Source organism: Grammomys surdaster, unplaced genomic scaffold (genome assembly GCF_004785775.1).
Source record: "Grammomys surdaster isolate TR1022 unplaced genomic scaffold, NIH_TR_1.0 127, whole genome shotgun sequence".
NCBI classification, from domain to species: domain Eukaryota; kingdom Metazoa; phylum Chordata; class Mammalia; order Rodentia; family Muridae; genus Grammomys; species Grammomys surdaster.
Genome location: NW_021604585.1, coordinates 7,860,706 through 7,883,870, shown reverse-complemented (window position 1 = coordinate 7,883,870; position 23,165 = coordinate 7,860,706). Strand labels below are relative to the sequence as shown.

The 23,165-nt window shown below is 31.7% G+C and overlaps 1 protein-coding gene across 1 annotated transcript in view; it reads right to left on the bottom strand.

Moving 5' to 3' along the window:
- Gphn (gephyrin) overlaps positions 1–23,165 on the bottom strand; it is a 442,000-nt gene that overhangs the window by 169,077 nt on the left and 249,758 nt on the right. The gene's annotated exons all lie outside the window — the stretch shown is intronic.

Here is a 23,165-nt window from a genome sequence, read left to right as displayed (position 1 = left end):
CTCTGCCTTCTGAGTTCTGGAGTCTTTAAGAAGTGTTTGGATAATGGGAAGCAATCTTCAGTAATTTAATTCAAATCTTCAGTACCAGTAATAGACACATATATATTCAAAGTAGAATCTTCTTTAAATAATATAACCTCAAAAGTAAATTACCTGGCTCAGAGAAATTATTGAAGAATAAGGTAACAGCAATAATCAAGTTGACTACTGGGGTTTTAGCTATCTCAGTGTGCTACAAAGACTACTGGAGGTCAAGTTATTCTGACAACACTGTAGTATAGAAATTTCCCCCTAACACTGGTTATTTTCCCCTCTGATACCCTCATCTCTTTCAGCCAAGGGCAAAGTGCAAGGCAAAATAAATTAAGGCAAAAAAAAAAAAAAAGGTGAGTGCGAGCATGTTATTGACCATGTAAAAAAGACACGTGCAAAATATACCTCAGATACACTATAGGTAGATGAGCACGACGGAAGCCGAGCCTGGTTTTGCAGTGGAGAAAAGAAAACACTGTTAAAGAGGAAATGATAGAATAGTAAGGGTCTCAGAAAGTTTACATGGCTTTATCACCAACAAATTTGCCATATAAATAATAGAACAGCCTGACAAGGGGACATTATCTCAAGACTCAAGTTATTTGAAGGAGAAACTCATAATTAAAAAAAAAAGAAACCTCAAAATCCAACTCCCTAATTTTCTAAAAAAAAAAAAAAATCCCTACAATTATAGAGATGATACATCTATTCAGACAGGTTATGTTATGACCTTGATGAGAAGATGCTCATTTATGGGCAAATGCAAAATACCAAACAATGTTTCCCATGGTGTCACACTGACCTCCACTGGCTTGTTATCTACTGTACATCTTTATATTACTCTGTAAAGAGGCCAGGAAAGTCAGTGTAAGCAATCTGATACACTTTCTTCTTACTCAATTTTTAGTATTAATGAACAATTTCCTTGTCTCTTAATACAGATGTTAACAACACCATAAAAATCTAAGTTTTCTCCACAATTATTTTAGTCATTGTTTTTATTCATCCATTCCTCGTGTGTGTATGTGTGTGTTTATGTGTGTGTCTCCTTCCTTCCATCCCCTTGTATTTTGGATGGAGTCTGGCTATCTGGCTCAGACTGGACTAGAAATGACTGTGTAGTACACACTGGCATATATGTAGTCTTTCTGCTTCAGCCATGTTATGATGTCAGGTGTTTGCTACCACATACACCTCATTGACTTTTAAAAAAACAGCTATTTTACTACTGTTTCTTAAAGTAGCTATTTTATACCTAAAAGCGTGTTTAACCTTCATGATTTCCCTGGTCAAGCCCTGTCCCTGGCTGTCACTGAGCTCAAGTGATTCTCCTGCTTCAGACTCCTGAGGGGCTAGTACCATAGTATAATCACACCGGGTTGACTTTTATGACTTTGAACTGGTAATGCTCTTGGCTTCCTCTTAACTTCTTGGTTGTGATGCTAACGTGTTAAATTTTGTAGCTTCTTCCTATATTAATTTTCATTATGCCATAGAAGCTGAAACAGTTACCAATGCATTTTCTAGTCCTAAATTCTGTGTGAAGTTTCAGAATACAAAGATAAGTGTAGGGAATTGAAAAGGATGTTGAAGCAGACAAATCAGAAACAACCTTATCAGATTAGCTATTCAACATATTTCTAAAACATATAACAGCAGCAGTAGATGCTCATGAAATATTTATTGAATTAATGAAAATATGAACTCTTTCCCACCTTTCATTAAAAACAAAGAGATTTCTTGAGCCTTTTAAGTTTATTGTCTTACAGATTTGGTATAAAATTATCATTGTCAGCTTATACTCTGAGGTAGTTTCTAAGAGATGTTTGTCCATTAAAAAATGAAATACCTTTTCAACTTTGTGCATTAAACTTTCATTAGCAGAATGACAGTTCTAAGAAAATATTGCTTTGCATACTTGTTCTATTTAAAACAGTTTGAGTATCTTGTGTCCTTTTTATCCAGTTCCTATTTGCTATTACAAAAGAACTAATTTGTTAAGCAGAGATATCATTTGCATCTTATTTTTGATTTAAGTCAATTTCAAGAGGCAAGCAATTCCCTGTTGAGCATTAAACACCTTACAGATATGATACTTCTATTTCAAATGTTTTAATTATATTATTTGAAAATTTTATCTTTTGATTTGAAGCACAGGATAAATTAGAGCTTTCTTATTTAGTATAAATGAAAGCTAAAGATTAAGTTTTTTCACACCAAGAGAATTTTAATAATGTGAAAATTAGTCAAACTAGCCCATTTTGAATAGTATTCCTAAGACTGAATTACTGTTATCATTATTAAAAAGTGGTTATATTCATGACAGATCATCTACCACAAGAATCAGATTTTTATATAATTACTATAAACAAATGGTAAACAAATCCACATTATTAATGTAAATGTTAGCTTATCAAACAGAAGGGACAGGCAGCTCAAACAATGTTTTATTTATGAGGACTGACACTGATACGTGCCTTCTATATAATCAGTTTGTCTAAGTAGTGAAGCCTACTGATTGTTTCCTCATCTAAGGAGTAATGCTCCATCATTAACGTGCCCCCGGTCAATATTAGTTAATGGGTCGAAATGTAGACATGCTTTACATTACTACAATCTACATATTAAACATGATGCATTGCTTGATCATACCAAGGTACCTAGCACATTTTTAAAAAATTTCCTTTGAAAGACATGAGATTTAAGGTAAGTACATATAGTTGATTCAACAGAATCTATAAGATGATCATATCACCTTTCCTTAGATATAATGAGATAATGAATATAAAAACACAATGCAGAAAACAAGTTTTAGAGAATAATGAACTGTAGTGTTAGATTCCAAATCCTTAAAAGGTTCACTTCCGGCAGAAATTTATAATAAATACTCTGTATGACAGCAACCATATTCGAAGGATTAACAGTAATTCAGTGGACTTATGTGAGAGTATGTTGGATATATATGAAGAGAGTAATTAAATAATGTAAAATTAAGTACAAAAATATGATATATTATACCAGATTAAACTTTTATACTCATGTATGGGTATGTGGTGCATGAGTAAGGGCCAGAGGCATCTGATTCCAAGGAAAGAGTCAAAGATAACTTTGAGAAACCCAGTGTGAGTTTCTGGAAACTGAACGTGGGTCTGTGAGTACAATACTTTTAACCTCTAGCCCTCTCTTTTATTATCTTTTAGGTTTTGTTACAATTTTTTTTTAATTTGGCTACAATCTCTTAATGTGTTTCCATGCACAGTGATCTGAAAACATTCTTTGAAAAATAATCATCTCTCCTTTTCTCAACTCTAAAAGTATATAACATACAATTGATACATGAGCCAGTTATAAGAAGATTCAGTAAATTTTGACTGTAAAATACCTGAGAGCAAACATTTCAGTTCTTCTGAGCCATATAATCTGTGCTTCAAACATTTAAAGTTCTATGGTAGCTTGAAAACAACTTGAGATCATATTCAAATAAATAAACATTTCAATAAATTCTTATTTTAGTACATATTTACTTATATAATTTCACATGAAATATAAGTCTATTCCCTTCATTTGAAAATAGAAAATAATAATTCTTAGTGTGTGGCCATAAAAAGAAGTAGGATTTAACCCATAGGATATAGTTTCCCAGGCTACGATTCACAGAACTCACCTTAAATGAATGTGTTATGTACAAAATCTTCCAATGATAATATATACTAGCACATAAAAATATAGTAAAATAATTTCAGGGGTAAGGCTGGAATGAAAATACCACAGTTAAAAATAAAAAAAAAATCTAGTAATCTAATTCATTACATACATTGGCTTATTTAATACCAATTCTACTTTAGAATGCAAGAAATTAAATTCTTAAATAGCCAAAAATCACTAGATAAAAAGCTCATTTTTTTATGGTTTAATCCTGATTTAAAAGATATCTACCAAAAAGAAGTTTCATTTTTGGTGAAATTCTTGTGTCCTGATCTTTTTCTACACTTTATATGCCATTCCTTTATTTACATTAGCATGTCAACCAACTATCATTAATTATTATATTCCTTTTGTTTTCCTATCAGTTTATCTTATTTTATTTTCCAGTAATCTTTTTTTATGAGTTGTATTCTGCATAAAGGTTTTCCAAAACTTTTAAAAATGAACAAATCTAGTTTTGTAGCTGAACACTAATTTATTAAATTCCTATACAGCATATATATTAAGTAAAAATATATGATTCTGAATTATGAATATTTGTATTCCTTTCCTGTTTTTCTCATATTTTATAGCCATGTATCTACTAGTCTTTCTGATTATCTTAATACTCAGATTCTCCTTGTTCTAACTGCTCCTCAACAAAGTAAGTTCATTGTAGCTTGAATTATATTATGGATTCAAAGCATAGATTTTGATTATATTATCCTGTTCTCCTACTTGTAAAAGTGTCTGTACTAGTCTTCAGTCTTGAACATTACTTTTAATATTGTCTTCTAGGTTCGCACATTTGATTAAATGGAAGATTAATTTTTCTTTATGTAGTTTTGTTCTTTGCTCATTCTAAGGGGGTATAATATATTTTGAAATGATTTAAGTAAGAAAGCTTTGATTATATATTATTAACAATAGTTGTACTATTACAATTGCTAAAAATTGGATCTACCCTTTACATAAAATAATAAATTATATTGCCACCACAATTGGAGGAGCAATGATTTAATTCCATCTCTAACATACGGTTCTGAAATAACACCTTTTCTACTACCAAGTAAATATATAATTGGAAACAAAGATCTTTAATCTTTCACCTTATTCAGTGTTTCAATGAATTAAACCACATTTTTATGAAGACTTGCAATAAAGTTTCACAAAATGTAATGGTCTTTGTTTGCCAATTTACTTCAGTTTTGGACCAAAATCTGTTAACTTTGTCTGATATTATACAAAAAACATTTTATTTTTTGTTTAAGCAGTGAATTTTTATATGCATAACATATTTTATGATGTAGATAAACAATAGGAATTAAAGGAGAAGAGAAAAGAACATTTGCCTAAAATTTTATCTAAATGTTTTATTCACCAAATTCACTAACCAAAGACACTATTTAAAAATGGTATTTAGGAGGCTAATGACTTGTTCATTAGGTAATGAGGATAGTTCATAAGATCTTTTTCAAATAATATAGCCTGCATTTAAGAAAACAGGCAATTAGGACAATGTATTTTTAAACTGAAATGAAGTAAAAAAAAAGATAGCGAGATTTCTCATTATGTAAAGATATAGTAGTTGAAAAACATAAAGTGACAAGTGAATGATCTAAAACAATTTGTAAAGCACCAATTTTAAAAATTTAATCCCATTCTTAATACCAACACCTTAGCATGTAGACCTTCCTTAGCAAATTTAAACTTTGTAGTGTTAGTTTGGTTGAAGGAAAAATGTTTCTCCTAATTAATCTGTAAAGAATATGACCTTAAATATATATTTACTAATGTACATATTATTTATTAATTTGTCAATAATATATGAGTATATCGTTTTTTAATGTTCAGATTACTTTAGTCATAAAATTCATACTGATATTTTTGTATCAATGACAGTATCATGGACTCTAGGAGCTGATGTAGAAGATTCTTATAATTGTAATAATACACAGAGAAAGAAGGACTGTCTCAAAGAGATACTGTATTATCTCTGGTTAGCTTTTAAAAGTTAATAACTGATATTAGGAAAACATTCTTTGCCTTAATAATGAGAAATGTAATATGTATACATATAACATAGATATGATTAAATAAGCTGAGCTATAAGATAATTAACTTTTATTCTATTTTCATGTCAAAATTAGTATAGCAGTATGAATTAAATGATAGGCAGCAATCTCAGGAGAATTAAATCCAGGAGCTAGAGTCCTTCTTTATAGAAGACCTAGGAATGGGAGGTCGGGATTAAGCATAAATTATTCGGTATAATACTTTAATTTTATTGTCATATTTATACATTCATTTTAGAAATGATTAATTTTTAAAAAATACATTTAAAGAGAAGGTTAGGTATTTTAAAACTTTAACTGTTACAAAAATGTTGCTAGTGATTGGCTATATGATGCATGTATAATATTGAGTGTCTCTAAGCTAGTGTTCTTTTTCAAAAGATGTCTGGTATATATGGGCCTTTGTTCAAGCATTTATAAGATGCTACACAAAAGCATTCCTGGTAAAGCTGTTTGCTGCTAAATTTTTTTTTAATCAAAACATGTCATGATTACTTCAAAGGTATCTGAGTTTAAAGAAGTCTATTCTCTGCACATGTACATCTATTGGTCAGACTATTCATGACAGTCAAAAATTCACAATTTTCTTTGAAAACTAAAATTGAATCACCTTGTCTTTACTCCTTAGATACAGGCATTATTTTCTTAGTTTGCTGACAAATTCAGAAATAGGCAAAATACATAGCCAAGTGGGTAAGCACTAAATAAACATCACATAAAAGAGCCTTTTGAAAAGTATATCATTATTTAAGTACTGATTTTGAAAAATTCTTATTTGGGTCATAATGTTATTAAATCAATGGTAATATTAGTTGTGTGGCTTGCAGGTCTTTTATATCAAATTTAATCTTTATTTTATAAACTTGAGCATGAAGCCAGAGCTAAAAAAGAAAGAAAGAGGTAAGGCAAGAGGCAGAAAAGCTGGAGATGAGAGGACAAACCAGGCCGATATTGAATACCTGTTAGCAGAAAATTTTAGTGGGGAAACATCAACAAGTGAAAGCGTACATTAACACGGAGAGCATATCCTTTCACAGTAACGTCTAGGTGATTTCTGAGCTCCTCCGGCTTTTGATGGAGCTATAAGAAAATGTCAGAACCTGAATCAAAACAGCAACTTGTTTTCTTTTCAGTTTTCCTCTTAAAAATAAGATCACAGCACTACAAACTTCTCACTTTGCTTTTGGTAAGCTTTTCTAAATATTACAGTTTTTCCTTTAACATAAAAATATAACATTTTCTATAAAATTATGACTAGGAAGCCAACATTTTATTTAGTTCAAACACAATCTATTCCTACTAAAAATAGTTAAGTAAATATTACAACTATTTTTACAATCTCCTGAAGATTCATTCTAAAAATTTCTACTTGAAAAGATACGTATTTAAAGACCAGAAAATTTGCTGCTTCCCCCAAGCACAGTGTTCAATCTATGGTTGCATCCATATTGAAACAAACTGATAGAACTACAATACAGTTTTAGTCTTAAGCATGTAGTGAAAGTTGCAAACATAGAAATAGTATCACTTTAAGTTCTATACATCTCAAAACTGAACTTCTGTTACACACACATTCACTCATACATGCAAGTTATCTTAATCGGGGCCACGGTTATAGATGTCACTTTAAGTTTAGTTCTCTATCAGTTATTTTTATGACTTTGTATTGTATTCCACCTTCTTAGCTGAATCAGTGTCCTGATCAATGGTGTGTACAAGAGACTTATTGTCTCCTTCAGACAAAGGTAAAGTATGATTCAGTGAAGAATCCTATTGGTATATTATTATATTTTACTGAGTGAATAATGCTAAGCATCCTATTTTTGAAATCAGCATACAATCACTATGTCCCAACCTCTGCCGAGGCAGCTTTCCAGGGTTATCTGCTATGAGGCAGTGCTAAGGAACAGAAAGGATGGCTTTAATAAAGAACACAGACACAAACACAAACTCATCAATGTGCATTCATGTTTGCACATACTCACAAACAACAGAAAAGGAAGACTTAGCAGAAGAATCAAGAGCAGGAAGGAGTATAGAAATTTGTCTTTCATAAACTGTTAAATGAAAGTAAACAGGAGGTATGGGAAAGCTTGAAATGACTGAGTTAATTAGGCTTTAATATAGTTAATGAATTTTATGACAGTTCAGTGCACTGAATTACTTGGCATTTTCGCTAATTTACTAGTAGTTACGGCTGTTTAGGTTGTTTGGGATTGAGATATAAAAACGATGGTTAACTTTAATTTTTACCTACTTTTACAGTTAACAATTTTCTAACTTGTATTTATGATGTCATCATTAAAAGTAGACAATGATCATTCATGGGTAAAATTTTTAATTTTTAAAATTGTAATTAAATAACTAAGTAATTAAGTAAATGTAATTAAATAAATAAACAAATAAAGTGCCCAAAATATATTGACTACGTGGCATTTATCCATTACCAAATAGGATCATCAAATCAGAAATCTTAACTGTGCATTGGTAGCGTATGTATAAAGTGGGCTAATATTTATTGTTGTGGCTTAATGTTATATTAAGTTTTAAAGGTTAAAAAAAGCAAAAGTACTAAGACTGCTTTAACACTAAAAGCTGTATATGGGTTGATTAAACTGGAATCATAGAGCATTTCTAGTTCTTAACATGATATATATTTAGTATGTTACTAACTCACAATGATTTTCATTTTAGAATGAATTGAGTTGGCAATGACACTAAAATAAAATTCAATATTTTTTATAAAGTAGGTTAAAACTGGTGACATTCTAAAAATATATAGTTTTTATTTAAGAGGAATCTTAACACATAATCAGTGACATCAGTCAGAGGAACGGTTTACTCTAGAGCCCCAAATTGTAGGCACATGAAATGAGGCAGTTGCCCTTTCTTGTTTGTGGTGCCTTTCAAAGCTAGTTATTTGGCAGCTTGCCTTCAGCTGGTTGCTCTATGTGTAGCTGAAAACAAAACAAAACAAAAATAATATGACCCAACAGCCAATAAAAATATTAAAATAAAAAATGGGATGGTGAAAAATGGAAAAAGCCCCCTTCCTCCCTCCACCCTCCAAAAAGGAAGAAGTGTAGGCTATAGACAAAATCTTGCCAAAAAATGTTAGAAACATATTTACTTTGAGGGATCCAACTCTACTAGCAACTCCTTTGCTTTCATCCGGCCGTCTAATTTGCTACAATGAGGGAAGATGGGTAAAAAAGACAGAATAAAGAAAAAGTGAACTTAAACTTTTTTCTACACATTAGTAAGCAGTACATGCAATACATCAATTGACTTAAGCTCCTCTCATAAGACCAAGGAGTTATCGACCCCAGATGCTACGACATGCTCTGCAAACAGATCTCTAGAGCTCAGTTTCTGGTACGGCACTATTCCTGAGAGGAGGAAATTGGCACTTACTTTTGGTTATCTTGGGGACTTCTGATGAAGCAGTATCTGGAGTAGTGTTACATTTGCATTTAGCTTACAAAAAACAAAGAATTACAAATATACCTATGCATGTTTTCTCTTTCAGTGTTTAAATGTCTATTCTACTGCAATATCAGAAAACATCAATGGTATGAAAAGAAACATGAGTGTGTTTTAAGTGGAAAGACCAGTCCCAAGAAACATCACTCTTACTGGTGACAGTGAAGCTCCTCTGCTTGTCAATCCAGGCATAGAGCTGGTTCAGCTGTCATTGTGATTTCCAATTAAACAATCATGCTGCCAACCAGAAAATTTTAATGCCAGACCAGTGTTAGATATACTCATTCCTTCAAAGATTTTTCTAATTTCATCTGAAATTTTCTCTCAGAAAAAATATGGAAAATAAAGTCTGGTGTGGTGGTGTGTACTTACAGTCTTAGTTCTAAGGAAGTTGGGGTAAGCAGGATAATCTCAAATTCAAGGCCAGACTGAGGTACACAAGGATACTGTGTTTGTATGTGCATGCACAATGCGCTTACTCTCTCTCTCTCTCTCTCTCTCTCTCTCTCTCTCTCTCTCTCTCTCTCTGCTTCCCTCTCCCTCCCTCCCTTCCTCCCTCCCTCCCTCCCTCTCTCTTGCACCCCTCCCACTCACTTGCTATTTTATAAATTCTTGGTTCACACCATTATGAGTTAAAGAAGGCACACAGAATTCAATACATAGAATCTTGATAAGTGGAGTATTTGTAAGCAAGATCCAGAAAAAGCAATTTTACACTCACTCCTGTACTTCTAATTAGCATGGGACAAGTTAACTGTTTAGCTCATCCTTGTGTTGGCAGATAGCACAACTATTTACATAATGATAAATTCTAGGTGTTAATCTCCTTAGGAAAATAATATAACTGAGTACATTACAAATTTTATTGCCTGGAAGTAGGGTATAAATTACTATTAGGATGTCCTATAATATGATACACAGGTTATTTGGGGAATATTGAGGAAATGGTATTCCTATTTTGAAAAAACAAAGAAATAACCCCCCCCCACAAAAAAAAACTAAAAAAAAAATCACAAGCATCTTTATACAGAAGAAACACATCAGTATTTACAAATTTTTCATCATTAGCTGTTTTGGCAGAAAGAAAAAGAATCAATCCTCATGTTTCTTAGTGAAATGGAATTGCCACATTTAGAAATAACCGAAGAGAAGGACCCCAGTGGAGAAAGAATTTCGTTAGTTCCCAACATCTAGTCACTCTCTTCTTTATATTCTTTTATCTCAAAAACCATCTTACTCCAAAGGCTGTTGACCACTTTAATGGAGACTTACAGAACCTGGATTATAAAGTTCCTATAAGAACAAAGAACACAATGACTCATTTTGCTCTCTAAAAACATGTAGAAGCTCAAGAAATTACAATTTTCTGCAGTGCCCTTTCCATCTAAAGCTTAACATCACATTAGGTTGGCAGCAGGACATGTCCTCTTCAAGGGTATAGCAGCTCTAGATTTCTGCTGATTGTTAAGTTATAGTCCGTTAACAGTCCTGGAAACACACAGGACTGAAAAAAAATGGTACTTGTAAAAGGACAGATATGTGCATATAAGTGTATGTGGCTATATATTTTTCCATTTATGACTTGATTGTTTGTTTGTGACAGAATCTTGCTGTCTTGACCAATATAGGCTGGAACTTGCTGATATAGCCTAGTCTGGCTTTCAACTTATAAATCCTCCTGTCTTAACCTTCTAAATGTTAAGATTAGAGGTATGTGACATGATTCCTAGCTTTATGAAACAAATTTTACCTTGTATTATATCTACAGATCAATGTTTTTAAATAAATTATTTCCATTACAAATTCTGTGAGTACAGAAATTTAACAGTCTACATGCCCAGTCTCATTTGATATTGGATGCTAGTAGGGTTGCACCTGGTTCGTATTTGGATATGGAAAATGTAGATAAAGTATACAGATGATATATACATATTTTCTTTATTTTTGAGTTTATAATATAATTATACCATTTCTCTCTTCCCTTGAAGCACTCCTATAAATCCTTCCTTGCTCTGCTTCAAATTTATGGCCTCTTCTTAATAAATAGAGAATTTATAAAGGGAAGTTATTAGTGTTTGAAATCAATTTTATGAACATAGTCTTTGAAGTTATACAAAAAAGCATTTACAGAATCAACACAGTTCTCAAAGATAGAAGTGGTTGCAATTTAAGCTTCATGTGATTTTTTTTGTGACTATAGAAACAGATAATAGTATCTTATAATGAAAAAAATTCAGAAAGAATAGAAAAAAGTGAAACTTGTAGACTGTATGTTTATGTGTTTCTGAGTGTATGTGAAGGCTGTAGGATAAGCACAGGAGCAGTCCCTCAGTACCAACATTTTGTTTTAAGATAGCTTTTTCATTGTCCTAGAAATCACCAAGTTGAGTAGTTTGACTGCCCAGCAAGGCCAAGAGATCTACATGTCATCACCACCCAGGACTGTGACTTCAAGCACATACAACAAAGCCTTGGCTTTTTTCTTTTTTGAAACTTGAGATCTGGGGATCAAACTCAGATGCTCATGCTTTAACAACAATGCTTTTCTGAGGGACCTGCCTCTTCTACATGAAATTAATAGACTGAAAACTCAATGTTCTAATTTATTCTAGTCAAATTTTAATAGTGAAGTGTAACAGACTAGTAAGAAAGAAATTTATAGTTGGTTTGAATATTTATCTTTTACTGAGACAGAGAAAGCACAGCAGAGCGGCACCAGGAATTGGTTCACTTTCCATTGTAACACGAGGAGTCTCATCTACGTCCCCTCGACTTGTCTACAGAGGTGATCCTTCCTGTGACAGGTTAAGCTATACTATGTGCTATGTTTATAGAGGTTGACTAAACATTATTCAATATGCTTTGGAGCAGAAGTAGTTAAACATTTGGAGATCTTTATTGGCTGAACATTTATACGGACTATTGATTTAATATCTGTATCTTGAAATAAAAATGCTCTAAAATATGAAACTTATGAAATGTCAATCACATAAAATATTTCTGATTTTTTAGTATTTTAGATTTCTGGGTTTTGAGTTATAGATGTTCAATACGGCTCCTCTCATAAATTCTTCTGTAAACTTCTAGAAAATAGATGATTGGCTAAAACAAAAATTTTGGGTTCTCTCTTTTCCCCCTCTTTCTATGTATACTATCCAGACACTCAATTTCATATTCTCAGGGCACGGCTACTGCAGTATACTGACAATAATTTAAAACAGCAATGAGCCCGATGGCAATATTTATATATGTTGTTTCAAGTTTTTAGACAATTTCTAATGAGGATATGCTTTTGTCCATTTATCCTTACTATATGGATTTGTTTTTGAAAGGCCTCTTCTTGATTTTTAATCACCTTACTTTTTCACTCCATGACTACAAGGGCTCTAACAAACTAATAAACAGATTTCCTGTAAAGTTTTACATCCAAATCAGCTGCAACATCACTGTACTGTCAGCTTATAATGCAATGTTTGATGCATAATGTACACTAAAATTTCCAAGGAGTGAATTTCTCAATTCACTTTTCTTCAATTAAAATAGAACAAATAGTTGATAATTTTGATATGTGAGCAACAAAATATCTAATTTTAGGAAAGCTACCACTTCATAATATGAAGATTTAAGAATGGTTTCATTGAGATATACTATATTAAAATACTGATTCAGATTAAATTGCAATATTAATTCTGAACAGGCCATTTCTAACCCTGAGTTTTCTGACAGGCCTGTGCCATAATGCCTAGTAGTTTTAGAAAACATTTTTTTTTTTACTATGTTTATATATCAAAGAAATACTTTTTTTTCCTTCTTTCTTTTCCTTTTTTTCTTTTCCTTTTTTCACACTCCAGATTTTATTCCCCTCCTGGTCCACTCTTCGACTATTCCACATTCCATACCTTCTCCCCACCCCGGTGTCTCTATAAGGATGTCCTCCCCCCAACCCTACCAGACCTCTAAACTCTCTGAGGCCCCCAACATATGGGAGACAAAGATGTTTTCTAAAATTAAAACCAAGCATGTGTAGTTTTACTATTTCTTTAATTTCTATAATACATCTCCCTATCTTAAAATTTGCACAAAATTCTAGGGGGTACCAAGAGAATTCAAAATTCCATTCAACAGATACGACCTTGACCTCAATGAAACCATTAAGAGAAATAAACACATTTTCAATTGATAACTTTTAATTTTATGCATTAGTATAGAGTATACACAAGTTTAATTAAATAAACCTATCTTTCACTGTATTAATTGGCGATTAAGAAGAACTAAGAGTATTAACATTTATTTAGCTGTATCAGAACTAGGCCAAAGTAATATGACTGGTGGACTGAAGAGGCTCTCCTATTTAAATCTTCATGTTTAGATATAGAAACTTAACTCTATTAGTTCTCAGAAAGTTGCACACTAGAACTTATTTTCAATATCTAGTGTCTCAGTGCAATAATTTTATTCAATGTTTTTTTTCAAATAACTTTCAGTTCGTAACTTTCAAATGTTGCCAATAAGTTAGATAAATGCAAATGTTCAATGGCTTTTCCAATATTTCATTAAATTGAGTTCATATAGATATAATGAACTATTTTAGGTACTCATATGAATTATAGGAATTGTGTCTAAAAGGTCTGCATATACTTTCAACAAAATCTTGAATTAATATAAGTTCCTAAATTTGATTAAGAGGAATCTACAAAACGACTTTTAGGAGACCACCCAGAACAATTTTTATATAACTAGAAAATTAAAAACAAAATACCTCGAGACTGGTAAAAACTATGTTACAAATATTAATTAGAGTATGAATTAATAATAATAATTTAATAATAAAAATTGTATAAAAGATATATCATAAAATGTCATGACAGAAAATGTTCACATTAAGTGCATAAAATGTCATAGTTTATTAATAACAGTTAACATATTTCAAACAATGTATGAAGAATTTTATAATGAGGTTTAAAGTTCATTCTTAAAATAATCTATGATGCTAATACCTAGGTATCATATCTGATTTGAAACTTCCTATCTCAGGGTGGTAAGTAGTTACTAAGGAGAGGTCCTTTTGAGGGCTCAAGTTTTTGGCTTAAGTTTTTTGTTTTCAGATCCACTCTGTTGTAGACGCTTGCAACTATGGTTGGCATCCCCGCTGTCATGCCTTCTCCATCTCGATGGACTATATCTCCTTATATTGTGAGTCAGAATAATCCTTTGATATTTAAATGGATTCTGTCATGAATTTGGTACTCAGGGTGAAAGGTCACTGTTGTATGCTGGAAATTTGGCAGGAGGTAGCATGGAAGTGGTTGGAATTGTGGGCTAGAGAGCTCTTAAATGTAAGCCAACTTAAAGGGCTATTCTGGTGGGAATGAGAAAGACCAGAATACTGACAGAAATATGTACAGTGAAAATCAGGCTCACAGAGACTCAGAGGGAAACAAGGATTCTATGGGAAATTGTGCTAGAGGCCATTTAATCTGGTACTATAATAACAGGAAAGGTATCCTGCCTTTAAAACACAACCTATTAAAGGATCCAGGGTGTAAATTCCTTTAAAAAAATCATTTCAGAGGACACTCCTTTGAGAATGGGATCACATAGAAAAATGTTTTCTCGGGTCCAGCTCTGTAGGTGCTCTAAGGGCACTGCTGCTGTGATCTGAGGCAGCTGGCTAATGCCATTTTTATATTTTCAGCAGAACTTGTTATTGCTTATACAGTATTGGTTTTACAGAGATGAAGAATGTTTATGGTTTTCCAGAATGCTGTTTCAATATTCCAAAAACAGGCTGGCAAGAGATGTGTAATGCAGTTTAAATATCTGCAAAGTGGCCCTGAGACACCACTGCACGAAGCTGGGAGTGTGAAGCCTACTGCAGTAAAAGTCCCTTGTTTCCAGAGATTCTGGGAACTGTCAGGCATTTTGTCACAGTGGAAAGAAAATGAATGCAGTAGTAATAGCCAGGCATGACAGTATGAATCATATAATTAAAGTATCTAGGGGACTGAGAAAGGAGAACCTCAATTTGGAGGCCTGCCAGGAATGCCTAGAAAGATCTTTTTCAAAATAAAACAAGGTTCAAAACAATTTAAAAATACTCCTGACCACTTAGCTTGGAGCAGTACTCAGTATAACTGGTACTTAGCTTTAGTGATAAATACAGTTCTATGAACATTAAATAATTATAAAGAAATGGAGGGTACTGTGAAACTGACAATAACAATCACTAGAAAGGATATTTCACTTCATTATCATTACATATTAAGCATAGGTGACATTGCGGTGAAGAAATAAATTAATGTAAAATTCTGTGAAACAGATAAATGTATCAAAATATGCCTAAATCTACTAATTGCATATTGTCTAACATGTTAGAAAAAAATAATATCTTTAAAAATCTCACAATTCTGTTTTGCTATTAATAGAGTTGCTAGCAAAAGCAAACCAAACAACAACAAAATACTTGACAAAAATAAAACAAAACAAAAAGAACCCCATCTATGTCTATAAAAGAAGGAAAAGCTAGACAGTAAGGAACGAGAAAAGAAACTGGCTACAAGTATACATAGAGAGGGACCTGGAGAGATGGTTCAGTGGTTAAAAGCACTTGTTACTTTTCCAGAGGACCTGGGTTTGGTTCGCAGCATCCAAGTGGTAGTTCCTAAATCTCCATGACCTCAATTCCAAGGACTCTGATACACTCTTCTGACCACCTTGTGCACCAGGAAACAGATATGGTGCACAAACGTATATGTAGACAAAACATGTACACATATAAATTCAAAATAAGTCTTAAAAATATCTGCAGAGATTAGGCATTTGATAGGAATTACCAAGATACTCTGGAGTACTGAAAGAATGTCAGCTCAACACTGATATGCATCCGGGAGTCTAGCAATACCAGTATGATTTATCTTAGGAAATAATGAAATTTTATATTTTTTATTTGAAGTTTCTCAATTTTTATCTCTTTCCATTCCTACTTCCCTCCTTTTCTCTTTCTGTTTTTTTCAATCTGTAGTAATAGGGAGGGAACCCAGGCCCTGTGCTTGCTAGCTAAGTGTTCAATAACAGAGCTATATACTTCTCAGTCATGAAATCATCCAAGATTTAAATGACCCAAATTAATTTTAAAAAGAAGCCTTCCTCAGTTAACCCACAATAGTATCTACCTACTGATAGGCTATCACTTAAAAGGGGTTTGGTAAATAGCAATGGTTTTGGGAAGCACTGGCTTTTACCCAACTGCAGCAGCAGTATCACACTAAAAGTCAAAGTAAGTGCTGTGTGAAAATTATTATTTCGGGCCTTCTATCTTTAAAAGTCTTTAAGAAATCTGCTCTCATTTGGAATAAGAAAGAAGAAACTGTTACTTGTCCAAAAATCAGTCTGAAATTCAGAGTCAGGATGAATTATTTGTATAGAAAAAAGTACTTACAGTTATTTACAAAAAAATGGTTAGATTATATTGGCTGAGGATACTACTGTAATATTGTCTCTATGAAAAATATGGAAGAAATAACATTCACCATACATCATTTTACCACAGAATATTTTCTAGAATCACACCAGTCTCGATTATACCATTAACACTACTAGCATCGACCCATGAGAAGAGTTCCTAAAATCCTTTTAGTAGTTCACAAGGCCAATTTTACTAACAGTATTAAAACATTATTTGCCTTCCCTTCTACACTGACATTTTCATTGATGCTACAAAAGCAATGGTGGCTTAGCAGTATAAACTGAGGAAGCAAATCCAAATAGGGTAGTCTTTGAATATCATTTACTCATACGTACAGCTTTCTAAACGGCTAGTTTCACCTAATATTGTCCTCAATGAAACAGTTAATATTAATTTAACAAATTAGGAATTTATTCTTGATTCTGATAAAATGGGACAAAAACACAACTAGCTCATTTTTACAGAGAACATAATTCTTACTTGAAATAATCAAGTAGCAATTAGCAAAGTAAGAGTATTCAGAGTTATAAATTTAATAGATAATAGTTTCACAATGAATAATATTATCAAAAGAGAGCTGAAACATTTGCTGCATCCCCCCTTCTTGTGCCAAATACTTGCTCCTAAGCAGAAATCAGAACATTAGAAAACAACATTTTGCAACTATAAGCTAGAGACTTTCAAATGCTTCTAAGAGTTTTAGGATTAGCTGAGTAGTAATTTAAACAAAGGTGATTGCTTGATAATGGTAAACTCTGTAAACACTGGAAACAATACATACAAGACTATCCAAATGACAAATACACATGTTCCTAAATTATACCTAGGGAAAAAATTCATTCAAATTGCGAGGCACACAAATGTATAAGAGTATGGAATAGTAACAAACAGGGTTTTAGATTTTTATATTTCAGGAAACCTTTAAAAATATATAGAAAATTTTCTGTTTTTCATTATATACGAAATCATACAATACCATACATCTATATACTACATAATTATAGGGTATATTATAAAAAAGTTGTTAAAATTTTCAAGTGTTTGTTGATTTTTGTTTTATTATAATTTGTTTTAGAAATTTCTAATATCACATATATAGCAACCAGAGAAAAGCCTGCAATTCTATGTGCTTTAACTTCATTAAGTAAAATTTCCCCCCAGTAAACAAAACCATAAATTTTTGGTGTGATACTTAAAAATCCACAATTATGAAATATACTAATATCATACTTATTTTTGTAAACATATTGCGGTGTGAGCTGGATTTGTTCCTTCATATTCTTCAACTAAATTAACATCATAGCAGACTGAACTGACTGTAAGAATTTAAGTCTGCTATTAAGTCAGTAATTAATAGTAATTTTAAACAATGCAAACAATGTCAAACTTTGCATCACATATAAAGTACATATAATTAGTTTTGGAGAAGTTTTTTCATAAAAATGAGATTTACTTTAAGACGTAAAAGCTTATTTCAATTTTAAAGTCATTAAGCAAAAAGTATATAAAAAAGGTCTCAGTTTTAATTTCTAGTAAATATTGTGAGACACAACCTACATTAGCAGAATTTATTTGTACTTTTTACTAATTTTAAAGAATAGCTTAAGATCTATCAGGCTAAAGAACTGCTGCATTAGAGCAGTCATGTGAGAATATTCTGTTTGATAACTCCCACGTTGGTAGATAACTATGTACCTAAATCTTTTCATTGTTGTTTAGATGTCATTTTTAAAAACTCTAACTTAGTTGTTTCTAGGCTTTATATTGTTTATTAATTCTACATGCAGACCCCCAAAGTTCCACATCATTAGTGGTTAGACAAATATTAATATATTAAAGTCAAAATATTCTAAAACAAAAGTAAGTAAAACTGATATTTCAGAGAATTTTCTGATTTGCTCAGGCTCTTAAATGTAATTTTTCAGCATGAGTCAGTTTTGATTTAAACATGATAGCAAGCCAATAAAATAAACTTCTGATTCTTAATTTTGTTAGTTGACTAGCTATATCACATAATCAAAAAATAGTGACAATATAAAAGAATTAAAAAAATAACAGTACCAGCAAAAACTTTCACAATGAATATACGGTATTGGATAAATCCATAGGACAACAGAAATCAGTCTCTCAGACTCATATACTGAAGGCCCTGAGTAATACAAATTAAATTTATTTATATTTTGGAGGGTACATACATATATGTAGTATATATTATGTGTGTGTGTGTGTGTACATATGTAGATGCATGTTTAAGCATTGTAAGTGTATAGAGCTCAGAGGTTGATATAAGATGTCTTTCATCGATTTTAACCTTATATAGAGATATGCTCCCTTGAACTCATTGGTCACTGATTCAGTTAGTCTATCCTGACAGCCTACTCTGGAGATGCCCTGTGCCTGTTTCCTCTATGCTGGGAATACAAGTAGGCTGACATACCCTTTATGTGGATGCTAGGAATCCAAACTTTGGTACTAAAGATTGAAAGAAAAGCACTTTATACACTGAGCCATCTCCTTAGCTGGAGCAAGATTATTTTGCTTCACTCTCTGCAAAAAAAAAACAAAAAAAAAACAAAACAAAAAAACAAAAAAAACAAAAAAAAACAAAAAAAACAAAAAAAACCTAAAAGAAGTCCTATATCTACATGCTGTTTGAATGCAAGATTAGATACTAATATATTAAGAGAACATAGCTATTATGAAAATATTTCAATTATATTATTTTAAACAAATACATAAATTTTACTCAATTAGATATTAATAGTGTTAACATAACAAAAACAATTTCCTGGTAATGTTAGGTACAGGTAGATTCCTTTCCGTCTGCCTATCATAAAGTTCTTTTCTAATTTTATAGCACAAGGGAACATGATAGTACAATCTACATTACCTTGTAAAAAGGTTAAAGTTCAGATGCTTGGAAAAGAAAACAAAATCAGTCCTTAAAATATGCTCTATTTTAACAACATTTAAAAAGAAGTATGAATGCATTGAAATTTTAGATTTTCCTCCTCTTTTATTCTTGTCATTTTCTATTTCAAGCTTTTTCTTCGTTTCCTTGTTTTGTTTCTATAGATTTTGCTGTTTGACATAACTGAAAATGAGCACTGAGCTAAGTTGTAAACCATGTTAATTAAAAAGCATAAGTTATAGACTTATAACTCTTTTATCAACCCCTTCATGGAAGACCATCATCAACATGGAACTTGGGTGCTCCAAACACTGTATACACTTCTTTATAATCAACTTACCATTTCATTTCTGTGGCTTATGCATTTTTTTATTCATGGGCAATAAAAGACAAAAGGCCTACATTTATTCTTAAGAATTTCTGTACTTCCACAAAGCAAAAGGCATTCATTCCAGTAAGAATTCATTGTAAGAAACTGATACAAAAAAATTTCCTAATGAAATAAAATACTAAATGATTCCACCAAATAAACATTGCTAAAGGAAATGTCATTCTATGAACACTGTTACCTTTTAACATTTGACTGTCATCATTAGACCGAGATGAACAAACAACAACTACAATAAAACCAACACAGTATATTATATAGAGAATTTCTTCTTGTTATAGATGGAAGAATCCTAAAGGATCAAAACAAAAGCAAAGATATAATATGCAATACATACACATACACACATGCACACACATACATAATCGTGTTAAATGTTTGATACTGTCATTACCTAGTGATCTGCTCATTTGTACATGATCAGAAAGATTTTCATCTTCGATACAATTTAGTATTAAAACTTAAAGAAGTAACTAAAATGCTACAGAAAAAAATCATTAGATGACTCATTGCCAGTTTTATTTATTTATTTATTTTCAGATGGTCTTGCTGTATAGCCTAGGTTGGTCATGAAAAATCCTAATGCCTCTTTAGTTAGGATTACATTAGTGGGCCACCATGGCTTTTTTTGTTTTTTAATTTACCCAGTGCTGGGGGTGTTCTCAAGTCCTTGAACATGTTCTTCAAATTTTCTATTACTGAGCTACATCCTAAATCTTTCATTTACATTTTCACAATCAATCACTTAAATACATTTGAAAATAATTCTCCAAATATTCTCCACTCCTGTTGATGAATTAAACATTTAATTATACGGTATTATAATTTGTAGTAGCATGTTTTGTTTTCATCATCAGTAAATACTGTCTACTGGCTCATTATTCCTTTCTTACAACTAGGCAAAAATAGTCTCAAACAGACATAAAACTCAGCAATACTATGTATCTTGCCTAACGTAGTGAGGTTTTAAGTAGAGAAGCAAGTGTTGGAATCCACATCTTCTATTACCAGGGCCAAGGGCTCTTTCTGAAACTGATCATTCAAGACTGCATGGTATTTCAGATGCAAAGAAAACTCATTGCACATATATTTCTATATATGACATACTTTATGCTTAATGTGAAACATAGAAAGGTGATTCTATAAGGCTGACTAGTATATGATAAATTGTAAATATTATGACCAAAATGCAGTAATTATAGGAATGGCAAATTTAAGATATACTTTCAAATCTGCACAGAATAGCACTCCCTGCATACTTCACAAATATCTTAGACTGAATACTTTCAAATCAAAATGTAGTATCTTTCCTTAGAAAACCTTGACAAATTTTTTTTTATATCCTAATACAGTCAATACAATTATCTTAGCAAATTGAGGATCATTCATCTTCTTCTCTGCTCTAAATTTTTCTGATACAGAATTAAAATAAATACTTCCTTCAGATCACTGTTACGTGATAACAACTATGTATGGTCTTGAAATATAACTCCAGGGGAAACAGGATGTGGGTAGGGAATCCATGGCTTAAAAATATCAACATATTTGAAATCAAATGCTGGTCACTGAATTAAAGGAAACTTATAATAATAATGAAAACATTTACAGAAAAATTATACATAAGTAACAAGTAATCATTATAGATGAATAGGACTTTAAAATGTCTACTTAGACAAAAAGTAACTTTTGAATTCATTCATTCTTCATGTTCCTGTTGAAATATTAGTCTCGAAAGATATCTTATAATCCTTTTTTTTTGGTCGAGACAGAGTTTCTCTGTGTAGCCCTGGCTGTCCTGGAACTCACTCTGTAGACCAGGCTGGCCTCGAACTCAGAAATCCGCCTGCCTCTGCCTCCCAAGTGCTGTGATTAAAGGCGTGCGGCACCACTGCCCGGCATCCTTAATCTTTTTAAATATTAATTTTCAAAACAGTTTATTATATTAGTATTTTAACCCCACATTTAAATTTTTTTTCAAAAATTAAACAAGAACAAAATTTTATTTATGGTTTCTCTCTTTAAGTTTTCCTTCTTTTCTTCCCTTGTCTTCCTTGTTTTTTGAGACTTTGTCCTCCAGGCTGGCCTGGAACTTACTATATAGCCCAAACTGTCTCATCTCTTGAGTGCTAAAATTACAAGAAAAAGATATTATTAGGCTTAGCTAATAACTATAACTTTCAAACATATACTCTTGTACTAGTAAAATTTTATAAAAATAAAATCGTTTTTAGTAAGAAAAAATAGTGCTTTATTTGAATTTATGATCAGTTTGTACATGGAAATATCAACTAATACCAATATCAAAAGAAGCTACTTGCTCAATTAAAGTCTTTAAGCACAATAATTTTATAAACGTTAAAACACGTTCATTTTGGAATTTTGCTTTGGAGAAATTAGAAATACAAGTGATTCTTAAAATTATATTTGTTATTCTCTTTGTAATGTAAAAAGATAGCATGTTTTGATAGCTAAGAACAATTTCATGTAACTATATGCAACCTAAACTAATTTTCAAATATAAAGGAGAATTATACTATATCTTCAGTAGTATTTTTTTTATTATTCTCAGCTGCTAGGTCTTAATACATGGTAGATTAAAACATCTTATAGTGAACGTAAATTTTAGTTTTAAGTATTTTGTGGGCTTTATAGAAAGGTTTAGCTTCTACAATCAGAATTTAATGCCATCCAAATTAAACATTATCTTATTTAAGTGAAACAATAAAATGGGTAAAATTTTTTTATGCAACTCAGATCTTAGTTTGAAAAGTGTCTGGCATCGCTTCTCGGCCTTTTGGCTAAGATTGTAAAATGTGGCTGGTACCCAAGTAGCACTAATATTTTATGATAAAATGTTTTCAAATTTTTCTTTTCTAAAGATTTATAACAACAATTTTAAATGATAAATTTATCACTTATATTGAGACCTATCTAAATAAAATGATATACAAATATTGCAACAGTATCATCATGAAGACTTTCCTGAATATTCCACTAAATGTCATATAATGTAAAACAAACGAAATTATAACATCAAAAATTTTAAGACACTTTTTAGTGAAATGGAATTATAGCTCACAAAACTATAAAAAACTTGGAATTGAGAAAGACTGCTATACTTGCTTT